Source organism: Desmodus rotundus, chromosome 1 (genome assembly GCF_022682495.2).
Source record: "Desmodus rotundus isolate HL8 chromosome 1, HLdesRot8A.1, whole genome shotgun sequence".
Taxonomy (NCBI): domain Eukaryota; kingdom Metazoa; phylum Chordata; class Mammalia; order Chiroptera; family Phyllostomidae; genus Desmodus; species Desmodus rotundus.
Window position 1 is genome coordinate 54,012,247 of NC_071387.1, and position 11,761 is coordinate 54,024,007.

At 39.8% G+C, this 11,761-nt stretch overlaps 1 pseudogene; it reads left to right on the forward strand.

The window, feature by feature from the left end:
• Nucleotides 1–5,183: 5,183 nt before the first annotated feature.
• LOC112302933 (U6 spliceosomal RNA) lies at nucleotides 5,184–5,282 on the forward strand (annotated as a pseudogene).
• The last annotated feature ends 6,479 nt before the right edge of the window (nucleotides 5,283–11,761 follow it).

An 11,761-nucleotide genomic window follows, 5' to 3' on the forward strand; every position in this document is an offset into this window, starting at 1 on the left:
ATGAAGTGTTTATGTCTGAAGTTTTCCATTTAATATTTTTGTGCCACAGTTCACTGCAGGTAACTAAAACTGTGGGAAGTGAAACCACAGATAAGGAGAACTATTGTAAGCCCCTATTTTGACCAGTGGACCACAGTGGCACTTGGGAGTTCCTAAACATTAGTGTCATTTCAGAGTAGTGTTTAGGAATCCCTGAAAAGTCTGGGTATTTCCATTTCTCCCAATGCATAGACACCTTTGTAAATGACTTCAAGCCCCTTTGGGGATGGCTTGGAGGAAGACCTACTATAAGTCTTTGTGGCATTATTGCAGGGTCCTTTCTCAAGGGGTCCCAATTTTCTCTTCAACCAGGAGCTTCAGATCTGTGAACTGATAAGGTCCAGGAATTGAAAAAGGTATGATTCTTAGCTGTGAGAACTCAAGTCAGTTTTCCATTACATAGATCAAATAATGCTTTGGTAGTCTGGCCATATATTTAATCGTTAGGGTCAATTACCACCAGAGACCCCTTTGAGTAACATATTCTGATTGTCACTCCAGGATCTCATCATATCCAATGAAATCAGGAAGCCCATCTCAATAGCAGCATTCCTCACTATCATCCTTGGCCTACAGAAAACAGCCACCTGGAGATGTTTAAGATTGCTTGGCTCCCTCAGTAATGCATTTCTCAATGCTTTAGTGAAGGGAATATTCCTTGGACACTTTCAGAGCCTAGTGGGATAAGGAAAGATGCACAGATTACACATGATAAATTACTCCATTATTTCTACCTCTCTAGCCCTTTAGAATTCTTCCTGTACATTATGTCATAGAAATTCTGTCCATTGAACATCACTGAATGTAGCCTACAGTTGAGCACAGGTTTCAGACAACTAAATAAGCCAATAGAGCCAGTCCTAGCTGTTTAAGAATACATGTGTTTCAGCTAGCTCTTGCTGTATAACAAAACTTAGTGGCTTACATTTATCATTTGTGTTTTTATGATTTTATAGGTTAAACAATTTGTGCTGGGCTCAGCTGGTGGGAGTCATTTTTGCTTTACATGGTGTCAGCTAGGCTCACTTATGCATTTGCGATCAGTTGACAGGTTGGCTGCAGGATGCTGGTCTTAGATGACTCACATGTCTTAGAGTTGGTTCAGGCTACTGGTTGGGCCATGTGTCCCCATCATGTTAGTCCATGCTTCTTCAACATGAAAGCTGGCCCATACATGGCACAAAAGAGAGCAAGCCCCAGTGTGCAGGTGCTTTTTAGGTTTCTGTTGGCATCACATTTGCTAATGTCCCATTGGTCAAAGAAAGTCAGAGAGCCATGTGGGAACCAAAGTGGCCTGATTCCTTGGGGGCTATTACTATAACAATCTGTCATAACATTAAGTCCAAAAATCTATGAAAGCTGTATTATATCTAGGTTCCCTAAATTTGGCCCCAACCCAATGTTCTATTCTAAGAGTATCTAATAGAATCCATCCTCATATATATGGGCTAGGTTTCTTTTAATATAAATTTAAGAAAGGAGGGGGTTAAGGGAGGAAAGAAGGGGAAGGGCCTAGTTAAAGAACAAGTACAAATGACCCATGGACATGGACAACGGGATGGGGATAGACTGGGAGTGGGGGATGGGTGGGACAGGGGAGTGCAACGGGGAAATCAGGACAACTTAATAGGACAACAATAAAAATAATAAGAAAATAAAAAATTAAACTTGGTGTAGGAGGAAAAAAATATTGTAAGTTTTTTGGAGTATAAGCCTTTTACTCCTCAGCTAGATTCTGCCCCTACCCCCACAAATATGCTGCAATCTGAGCCTAGACCAAATCTGAAGACCATGACAGTTAGGTCTGCCTTCATGATTACAGGATGGCTGTCAGGAGTTACAAAACCTTCCGTGTTCAAATTCACCCCCCCAAAAAGAATATGTGAGTAATATCTTAAGTCTGGAGCTCCATTTAGAACATTTGAACTGCAAGTGGGATATCTAATAGGTCCCCAAAGTAGGAGTGGATGCTGGAGAGGCAGACGCCAATGTCCACTACCAACACCATTTATTTAATCAGTTGACAACGGGTGAGCTCTTACTCTACACAAGACTCTATGTTAGCGGCTAAAAACCAAAGATGGCTATGTCATGGTCTTTATCTTCAAAGAATTCACAACTCGCCTGGGAAATCCAAGTTGAATGTAAACCTGGTGTGTGCTAAATGTTGGGAGAGATGCATCCGAATCAAAGTGATAACTTTTGTTCTGAGGTGCTGAGTGTCAAAATGTATTTATGGACTTTTCCTGGAATGTAGAGCACAGGTTGCCAGGAGCCTATTCTTTTAAAAAATCACTATCATATAAGACCTATGAGGAAAAATACTTCCAACTTTGAGATAAAATGTCACATTTTCAGAAGTTAATCATCCCATCTTTCCTGATAATATACTCCTGACTATCATGGCATATAAATGTGTTAAAGTTCTAGGGAGGGTTAGACTATACATTCCTCCTTCTGTTGATTTCGAAATATCAGATTGCCCATGTCATATTGCCAGTAGCCATCATGAGGTTAATTGAGGTTATCATTATAGCTAACTTTTTAAAAAAGATTTTATTATTATTTTTTTTTAGAGAGGGGAAGGGAGGGAAAAAGAGAAGGAGAGAAACATCAATGGTGGTTGCTTCTCACATGCCCCCAACTGGGGAACTGGCCCACAACCCAGGTGTGTGCCCTGACTGGAAATCCAACCAGCGACCCTTTGGTTCGCAGGCCGGCATTCAATCCACTGAGCCACACCAGCCAGGACCATATAACTTTCATACCATGTGCCAGACATTGTTCTAATTGCTTTACCTATATTATCTCATTTAAACCTCACAATTCAATAAAATAGGGACTATTCTTGTTTCCATTTTACATGTAAGCAAACTAAGGCCCAGTGAAATTTGATAAATTGCTCATGTCACATAGCAGAGCTAGTCTTAAAGTTCTGCAAGCCAGCCATGTGACAAGAAATCAGATCCTAGACCTGTGACACAGTCAAGCTCTTGTCATATGGTATTTTTAAATTATGTATGTGTTCCGTTTTCTCCAAAAGCCTAGGAGGAGCCTGGGAGCAGAAGTAGATTTTTACGTATTTAAGTAGTTCCAGAACCCAATACAAGGATTGGTACACAGAAAATACTTAACAAATAGTGTGGAATTGAAATGAAGGCAATGTGCATCAAGTCTAGGAAAAAGAGGTCAACATGGCAAAATGGGTTAGTGAATCCCAAGCCTGTCCAATGGAGAGACGTCCCTGGCCCACGCATTCCAATCACCTGTCAGGTCTATCCCTCTAGTGGCAATGAATGCATCAGATTCACATAGCTCGATGATATCAGTCACTGAAATCATTCCAGCCACCATCCCACTTCCTGCCCCATCCTAACTCCATGGTTACTGAGAACCTGATTATAATTTTACTTCTCATGTAGACTTTTCTATGGGAATAGAATGTTCTGAAGCAAATTTCTGATCTGCAGGTTAATGGTATTTTTTTTTTTATTGTAGAAAAGTGTTTTCGAAGTTTGGTTAGCACCATCCAGTCTTTTAGTCTAATTCTGAGTATAGAAAATCACATTTCTGAACTTTTAAGATAAGACCTTGGTGATGCCAACAAGGAACTGTCTGTTACAAGGGTGCTTCTGGTGGCCATTAGCTGCTTCCTATAACATCGTGTCTGAAATTGTGTATTCTCAACAGCAGGCTCCTCTTAGGAGAAGTAAACTCAAAGAGAGTAGCATGTTTTCTGCTTAGTTCTGTTTGTTCTATAAAAATAGAATTCTATGTTAAAACAGAACAGCTGCAAGAAGTTCAGAGGAAGCAACTAATGCCTGGAATTTTGAGTAGTTCAGATCGAGGAGAAATGGAATCAGGCACAATCAAAACAGGCAGCTGCCCGGGGTCTCAGTTCTCCTTGCTTCAAATTTCAGAAAATGAAATGCTGAACTCATGGGTAATTTAAAATTTAAATCAAACAAAACTTAAGTAGGTCTTTTCAATCATTATAATGGGAAAGCTTTTTAAATCATAACAGAATATCTTGTTAAATTGGTAGATTCATAAGTTGTTAGTGGTCATATAAATCAGTGCATACAATTATTTTAGAGGGTGATTTGTCTATACAAAAGAAGTCATATGATTTGTCATACCATTTGTTCAAGTAATTATACTTACATAAATCTACTCTAAGGAAAGAATCCAAAAAATTTAGAAAGGCTAAAGACATGGAGAAGCCCATTGCACATATGACATATGATTTAAAAAAAGAAAGCTTTGACATGACTATGAATGAAAAATGCAAAGTACAAAAAGTGAGCTCAAAAATACATGCTTGGATATGTAGCAAGAACCACATCAAGCTTCATACTTTTACCCCAAAATACCATTCTGAGGATTTTTCTAATGGAAATCTATAGATGAAAGTGAAACATGTATTATATGAAAAATAATACATTAATTACAGTATTATGTAGATATTCCCAACCGGAAATAACCTGTCAAACAAAATGAAAGTGAATTAGTGATTTATATTTGCATTACCCTACTATCTAGCCATAAAATGACAGTAATGAAGATTATAGAAGTATGAAATCATTGCTATATTTTAAGTGAAATAGTTTCTGTACATTGAGCACTAACTCTGAGTTTATCACTGTATTATTCAATTTACATACATTATTTCTTTTCATGCTCACAGAACCCAATGAGTAGAGATGGGAAATTTGTACAGATGAGAAAATTGAGACAAAGTTGCTTAGGAATTTTCCCAAGTCCACACAGTGGAGCCCAGATTCAAACCTAAGCTAACTGATACCAACGTCATTTCTCTGTATCTGAAATTCTATAAAAGCCCTAGATGCCTGAGGATAGTAAGTGAAGGTAAGTGGGGCAGAGAGAGTGAATCAGAATGGGGCAATGATGTGAGTGGTCTTATAATAATTATTTGCTTTAAATTACAATGTTAAGTCCCAATAAATAAATAAATAAATAAATAAATAAATAAATAAATAAGAAGGCAAAAGTGAGAATAGGACAAAAGGCTGGAAAGACTTTATGACTTTGTTAAAGTGGTGGGGTTGTGTGTAATTTCCTTCTTTCTCTATTTCTTAAGATTTTTGGTAATGTATTGTACTTTTGTAAAATACTGTTTTATACTGCTTGCTTGGGCAGCACATATTGGAAGGATACAGAGAAGACTGGCATAGCTCCTGCTGAAGGATGACATGCAAATTCATAAACCATTCCATGTTAAAAAAAATATATATATGTCATTTTAACTATTTGTCCTCTGTGATATGAAAACTGGAGCTCTGTAAAGCGTGATCAATGAAACACTGTGATGTTCTGAAATAGCAATGGTGCTCCTGGCAATAAAAGTGTCACTAGGAATATAAATATCTGTCATTTGTTTAAAAACTTTTGGGGATTACTTTTACAGAGTCCCCCACTTTTTTTTACACATTTGGAAAAAAATCTAAAAGCTCATATCCTTCCTTTTTTTCCTTCCTTCCTCTCCTTTGCTTTCTCAACTGTGAAGTTAGAATGGTATGAACAGTACCCTGAGATTATGAGGATTTTTATTTTGTTTGTATGTTTTCTGTATTTGAAAGGATTTCAAATGCATTTAATATTTTAAATTTGAAAAATAATATTTAAACTTAATGTCTTAAATTATCTTAATTTAAATTGCAAACTTATTTAATATTTTGAAACTTTAGAATTGTACTTTCTGTCTATTGTAAATCGAAAGTCACTCAAATAACAAATACAGTGGTATTTTGGCCAAAATTTTCCTGTGTACAGCCCATGTTTTTTCCCTTATGTCAGGTGCAAAGTTTCACCTGTGTTTTCAAGGGACTCTGAAGAGAAAATAAAAGACAAGCTTACTAAGTGAAAGTCTGAAAAAGCACAGGGGTTGTCAGCATCCTGCCTGCTTAATCAAACGTCACCTCAGCTTCTGCATGCAATGCATGACTGGGCTGCGACTGGGCATATGACGCACATGTGATAGGATGAGCCACTCACGTCTTTTCGAGTAGTGCTCTGGGGAGTTGTCCTCAAGAACCACCCTCCTGAAAGCAGAAATTCAAGGGGAGGGAAGGAGAAAGTTTTTCTAAAGTACAAACACTTTTCTGAATTTTCTAAAATGAAAACAAGGAAAAGACGAGGAGTGCTGGATGCTGGAATGTGACATTTTTAAGCCGTTAGGGAAAATGGCAGTCTGACAGGCAGTTATCACCCCCGAGAGGCAAAATAAAAAGCTCAAGGCTGAGAAGGGGCTGGAAAGAAGTGTTCCAAGTCATGAAAGGCAAGGACCTACATCCAAGATTGCTCTATCCAGCAAAGCTTTCATTTAGAATGGAAGGGCAGATAAAGTGCTTCCCAGATAAGGTCAAGTTAAAGGAGTTCATCATCACCAAGCACTTATCATAAGATATGTTAAAGGGACTTATTTAGGAAAAAGAAGATCAAAACTATGTACAGTAAAATGACAACAAACTCACAGTTCTTAACAACCACACCTAAAACAAAAACAAAAACAAACTAAGCAAACAACTAGAACAGGAAAGAATCACAGAAATGGAGATCACATGGACGGTTATCAGCAAGAGAGTGGGAGGGGGAGAGTGGGGGAAAAGCTACAGAGAATAAGTAGTATAAATGGTAGGTGGAAAATAGGCAGGGGGAAGTTAAGAATAGTATAGGAAATGTAGAAGCCAAAGAACTTAAATGTATAACCTATGGACATGAACTAAGGGGGTGGGGAGGGAATGTGTATGGGAGGGGGTGTGTAGGGCAGAGGAGAATAGAGGGGGGAAAATGGGACAACTCATAGCATAATCAATAAAATATATTTTAAAAAAACAAAGCTCAAGCCTGGGTTGACAGAGGCTCTGCTTTTCTGAGTGGTCATCGTTGAGACAGTTGGGGGTGGGGGCGGGACAGTCATTGGATCATCCCAATAGTATCTCCTCCCTTTCAGAGTCTGTCTTGGGACTTTGAACCCCCCATTTAACACTGTGTGAGGTGTTGCAAAGGATACAAAGCCTCTATTGGAGATGTTCCAACTTGAGGAATTTTAAGGAGCTGGAAAAATACATCATACACAGGAGAAGTTGTATACAAAATAAGGCCACATACAATTAAGTGTCTGATGAATGGAAACAGACATAAGACTCAAAGGGATTCAGAGTGGGTGGGAGCAGGGAGGGAACGAGAAACGCCGTGGGCCTGGGAGATTTTCAGGGATGGGTAGAGAGTAGGTAAGTAATGAGGGCAGGGCTGATACTCAAAAACATCACCATCCTGCCCGGCAGTGGCATTGCTGATCAGAATGGACACTGAATCCAAATGCTGGTGAATCTTCTGGGAAGCTCCTTGCTGAGCCTGGAGTTACTCCTAAGTTGTTAGGTTGTGGGACTCTCAGGGAGCCCCGGAGATGGGACAAGTTTCAGGAGATAGCAGAGTGGGGAAGCACTTAGGGTGTTTGGGGCAGAGGTTATTTTCTACTCAGTTCTATCTGCCACAGTGATGCAGCCATGCATCAGTGAGTATCTGCTGAAAATCAGCCTTGAATGAGGGCAAATGGTATAACAAGAACATTTAAAACATCTTTAGCATATGGTGTTTCATTGGATCTACATATCTGTCATTCTGTCTACCTACCTGCCTGTCTAACTGGCCATCTGTCTATCTGTGTGTCTCTCTGTGAATGTATTTGTATGTCTGTTTTTCTGTCTGTCTGTCCGTGAGAGAATGAAAACACAGTAAAGTTACAGAAGTGAGAATGAAGGCAGCCTTCCTTGACCTTTCATTCAGTTATTCAGCCATTCCTCTAAGAAACTAAGTGTCCCTGGGTGTTGGACACCCAGCTGGGCACTGAATTGAGGAGGCCGTCCTGGGTTGGAATTGTCACATGGGAACTGAGAATTGTGCAACAAGCCCTGATGTGTATCCAGGTCCAAAATTGAAAATGGCAACAGAAGGCAACAAGAGAACCACAATCTCAGTGTGGATCTATGTTAGGTGTCAGAGGACATGGGTCCAACAGGAAGGCAAGGGCAGATCAGAAACCTAGACTCAGTGCTGAATGAGGGACTGATGGGCTAACAGACATTGCACACAGCAGTAAGAAGGAAGAACATCAGGCCTATATTACTTACACTCAACATTAGTTACAAATCATCATCATCATCATCATAGTTTAGATTTCTGGGGCAAGTTAAAATTTGCAAAGCATTTTCAAATGTCCCCTTGTACCAGTTGAGCCTTACTAACAGCTGGTAAAGGGAGTAGGGCAAATGTTCTCATTTGATAGATAAGGCAATGGATTTAGAGAAGCTAAGTAACTTGCCCATATCTTTTGAAGTAGCATTACCAGTTTGGTAGCTCAGGGAGATCTTACAGGCACAGTATCTCCTCCCTTTCAGGACTGTAGTGGGGAAAGGTCCCCAGCATCTTTCAGAGTCTTGATTTTTATCACAGCACATAACGAAGGGCTGGGTTTATATACACGTGACAAAGTGAACATGGTTGGGAGAAGAGCTCAGGCTGACAAAGCAACTGTTAAAAAGTTGTTTGTTTCTGTTTACCTCTCTCTTACTGGTGACTGGGATGAAGACATAGTAGATTAACTGGTACTATTTGAAGATTAATAAAACAGGGAGAATACTCAGTTAAATATATGAGAATTTTCTAAGTTAAGAGCCCAGGTTGAGTCTCTAGGTCAAGACCAAGGAGGTAGAAAATAAAGTCTTGCTTTTGATTCACACAACCTGAGATGGTTGTTAGGAGTTAATAGGAAAAGGGGGCTTAATATAAAGTATTATGAATGATATCATACTCATAAACTACAAATTGTTTTGTTGGGAGTTAATAGGAAACCTTGTTTTGTTAGAGTTAATAGGAAAAGGGGGCTTAATATAAAGTAATATGAGTGATATCATACTCATAAACTACAAATGTGCCACAAATACAAATGCAGGTTGACCTGAAATCCAATTGCTAAAAAACGAAGGAGAACTTCACCACCACTGATAGTAGGGTACTATTCAGAACTGGGAACAAATAGTCTGGCTATCCCTACTATGTCTAGACCAGCCTGTACGTAGAGTAGTTTGTTCTATTCTGAGCCCTGCTTGCTAAGTGGGACATTGATAAGTGGGAACAGATCTGGGGGAGGCACCCAAGATGGTGATGGGGCTGGAAACCATCACAGACCAGGAATACCTGAAGAAGCTAGGGACACTTCATCTACAGAAGAATGATTAAGGCAAGACATGAAAGCCAAGGTCAATGGGTACACATGACATTAAAGTAGAGTTTTTTCCAAGAACTAGAAATAAATCACTAACAATCAGAGCTATTCATCAAAGGTTAATCACCCCATTGCTAGAAATACAGGGTTGGGCAAAAGTAGGTTAATTTACCAGCCATCATTACCTAAAAGATAAATCATAGGTAAGGACACAAAATAATAACAAACAGTAAGACAAATAATAGAAATAAATAATACAATAAGTAATAAATAAGTAATAGTACAAGAATGAACTGTGTTTCCCATACTCACCATCGCAATCCTACTTTTGCACATCCCTGTATTCCTGCAGCATGGAACAGTCAGGGATTCGTCCCTTAGGAGGTGAACCTTTATCTCCTTCTTGCCCTAAGATTCTATGCTTTTTCAAACTAGTTGCTTCAGTTCTTTTGGGAAGGGGTGGGGTGGGGGTGGAATGAAATGGCTCTTAAATTCCCTTCTAGTTCTACCCGTCTGTGACGTACCTGGATCTAAACTGTAGCCTCATTCCTGTCTCAGAGCAATATCAGAGACAGGACTATTTCATCCTCAACTTGGTTCCCAATATGTTATCCTCGAAGGAACTTTTCTCTATCCGCTGAAACAAGTCCTTAACAATCTTCTAGGCATTATATCATCAAAGGAACCAAGTCTCCAAACCTCATTGGTATGGTTTCTTGAGAATTATGTCAACTTGCTAAATTCCTTTCTCAATACTATTATTTTTTCCCCTAAACTCAGCTTTTAAACTCAAACATCTTGTTTTTCAAAACTCTTTGTATCTAAACACAGACCGAGGCTCATGACACAGGACAAGAAACCTGTAAAGGGTTGCCAGTCACCTGGTGGTTAGTGTCAGGATACAAAAGGGCGGACTTGAAATTCTGGGTTTTGTTTGGAGGCAGTAACTGGGGGTTATACTGCCTCAGAAAATCGCCTCCAGACAGGATCACTAAGTGGGTATGGGTATGTTAAGAGAGGTGCTAGGAAATCCCTATACATCCCCCTACACGCACCTTCCCCATTTCTCCATCCTTCTGCCTAAACACTCACCTTTAGAGAGAATTTCATGTGGGCCTCAATGCTGTTTTAGACTGTAAAGTTCTTTAGGGACTATTTGTTTTTTAGTTCAACCAGAGCAATATACTAAGACTTGGGAGGAAGGGCCATTTTTAGGGAGGTAGGGTCCAGGGATATCTTTGGAAGCTACAGCCATGGGAAAACCAAACTGTTAACCTTTTTCGTTTATTTGACCACCGACGTAGTGCTAAGCACTATACTAGACACTAGGGATACAGTGCTAGTGAAACATCATCTCTGTCCTCAGGTGACTTGCAGATCGCAGAAGCCTTCTCTCTAACCTTTTCCACAGGTGGTACGCTATGTGAAGAGATGTCACAAGATGACTAAACTGGGGAAAGCAGCTGGGGTATGTGTGGGATGGGGCAGCCCACAGCAAGGCCTTTACCCTGGTGATGATGCCAATTCCTTCAGTCTCTAAGGGGAGTGGCCGGAACCCCGGGTTTGCTCAGTGCAGAGTACCAAACAACGGGAGGGAAAAGTGATCTTGTAACGACTAGAGGGAAGTCAAACAGAACTTCTCAGCAAAGCGCCGGGCCATTCATTTTTGCTGTAGTGTTTTATGTCTCCTGGCAGTCATTTACAGAATTACGTAGGCGTCATCTTGGGCAATGTTGGTAAGGGTGAAGAGCGAAAATTTCTTAGAACTTTCTTTTGAAGCCTCAGACAGAGAGAGGCAGAAGACAGAAGTACCACGTTGTGGTGGTTCTCAGACTTTTTACCCCCAAACACCAAAGGATAATTTAACACTCTTCGTTAGCAACACAGGCTAATTTCTGCAGATACTCACAACCACTCAGGGTGAATGGCAGAATATTGTGGGGAAGCAGGGCATGGGGAGTGCAGTAATTTCATAGCTTCCTTGTTGAGTCAATATGCTCTTTTTAGGCTTATAGATACAGGCCTGAGTTAAAGCCAATAATCAGCTACATAACCATAGGCAGGTCACTCACCTGAAGCCATAATTTCCTCAAATATAACATAATGAATCTTACCTGGCAGTATTGTTGAAAGAATTAAAGATGATATAATAAAGTACCTCTCACAGTTAATATATAGACATACAGCCAGAGCTTAAAGAATGATTAGCGTCTCATATAGTAATCTGTCTTTAAAACTATATTGTGGGATAATAGAGTCTGCTCAGCCAGCCTCCAGGCAGCAGAGAAATCCTGGGATCTGCAGGAAGTATGCTCTTAACAGTAAAAGCCCTGTGTTAGGTATACCAGCTTAGACTGGGGAAGAATATTTCATGAAATTTTAATTGCTAAAAAGAGAAAGTTGGGGTGCAGAGGTAGGAAGAACTGCTTTTTCCAAGCCATGAAGTATTTCTTTTCTTTTCCTGCACAAAGCTTT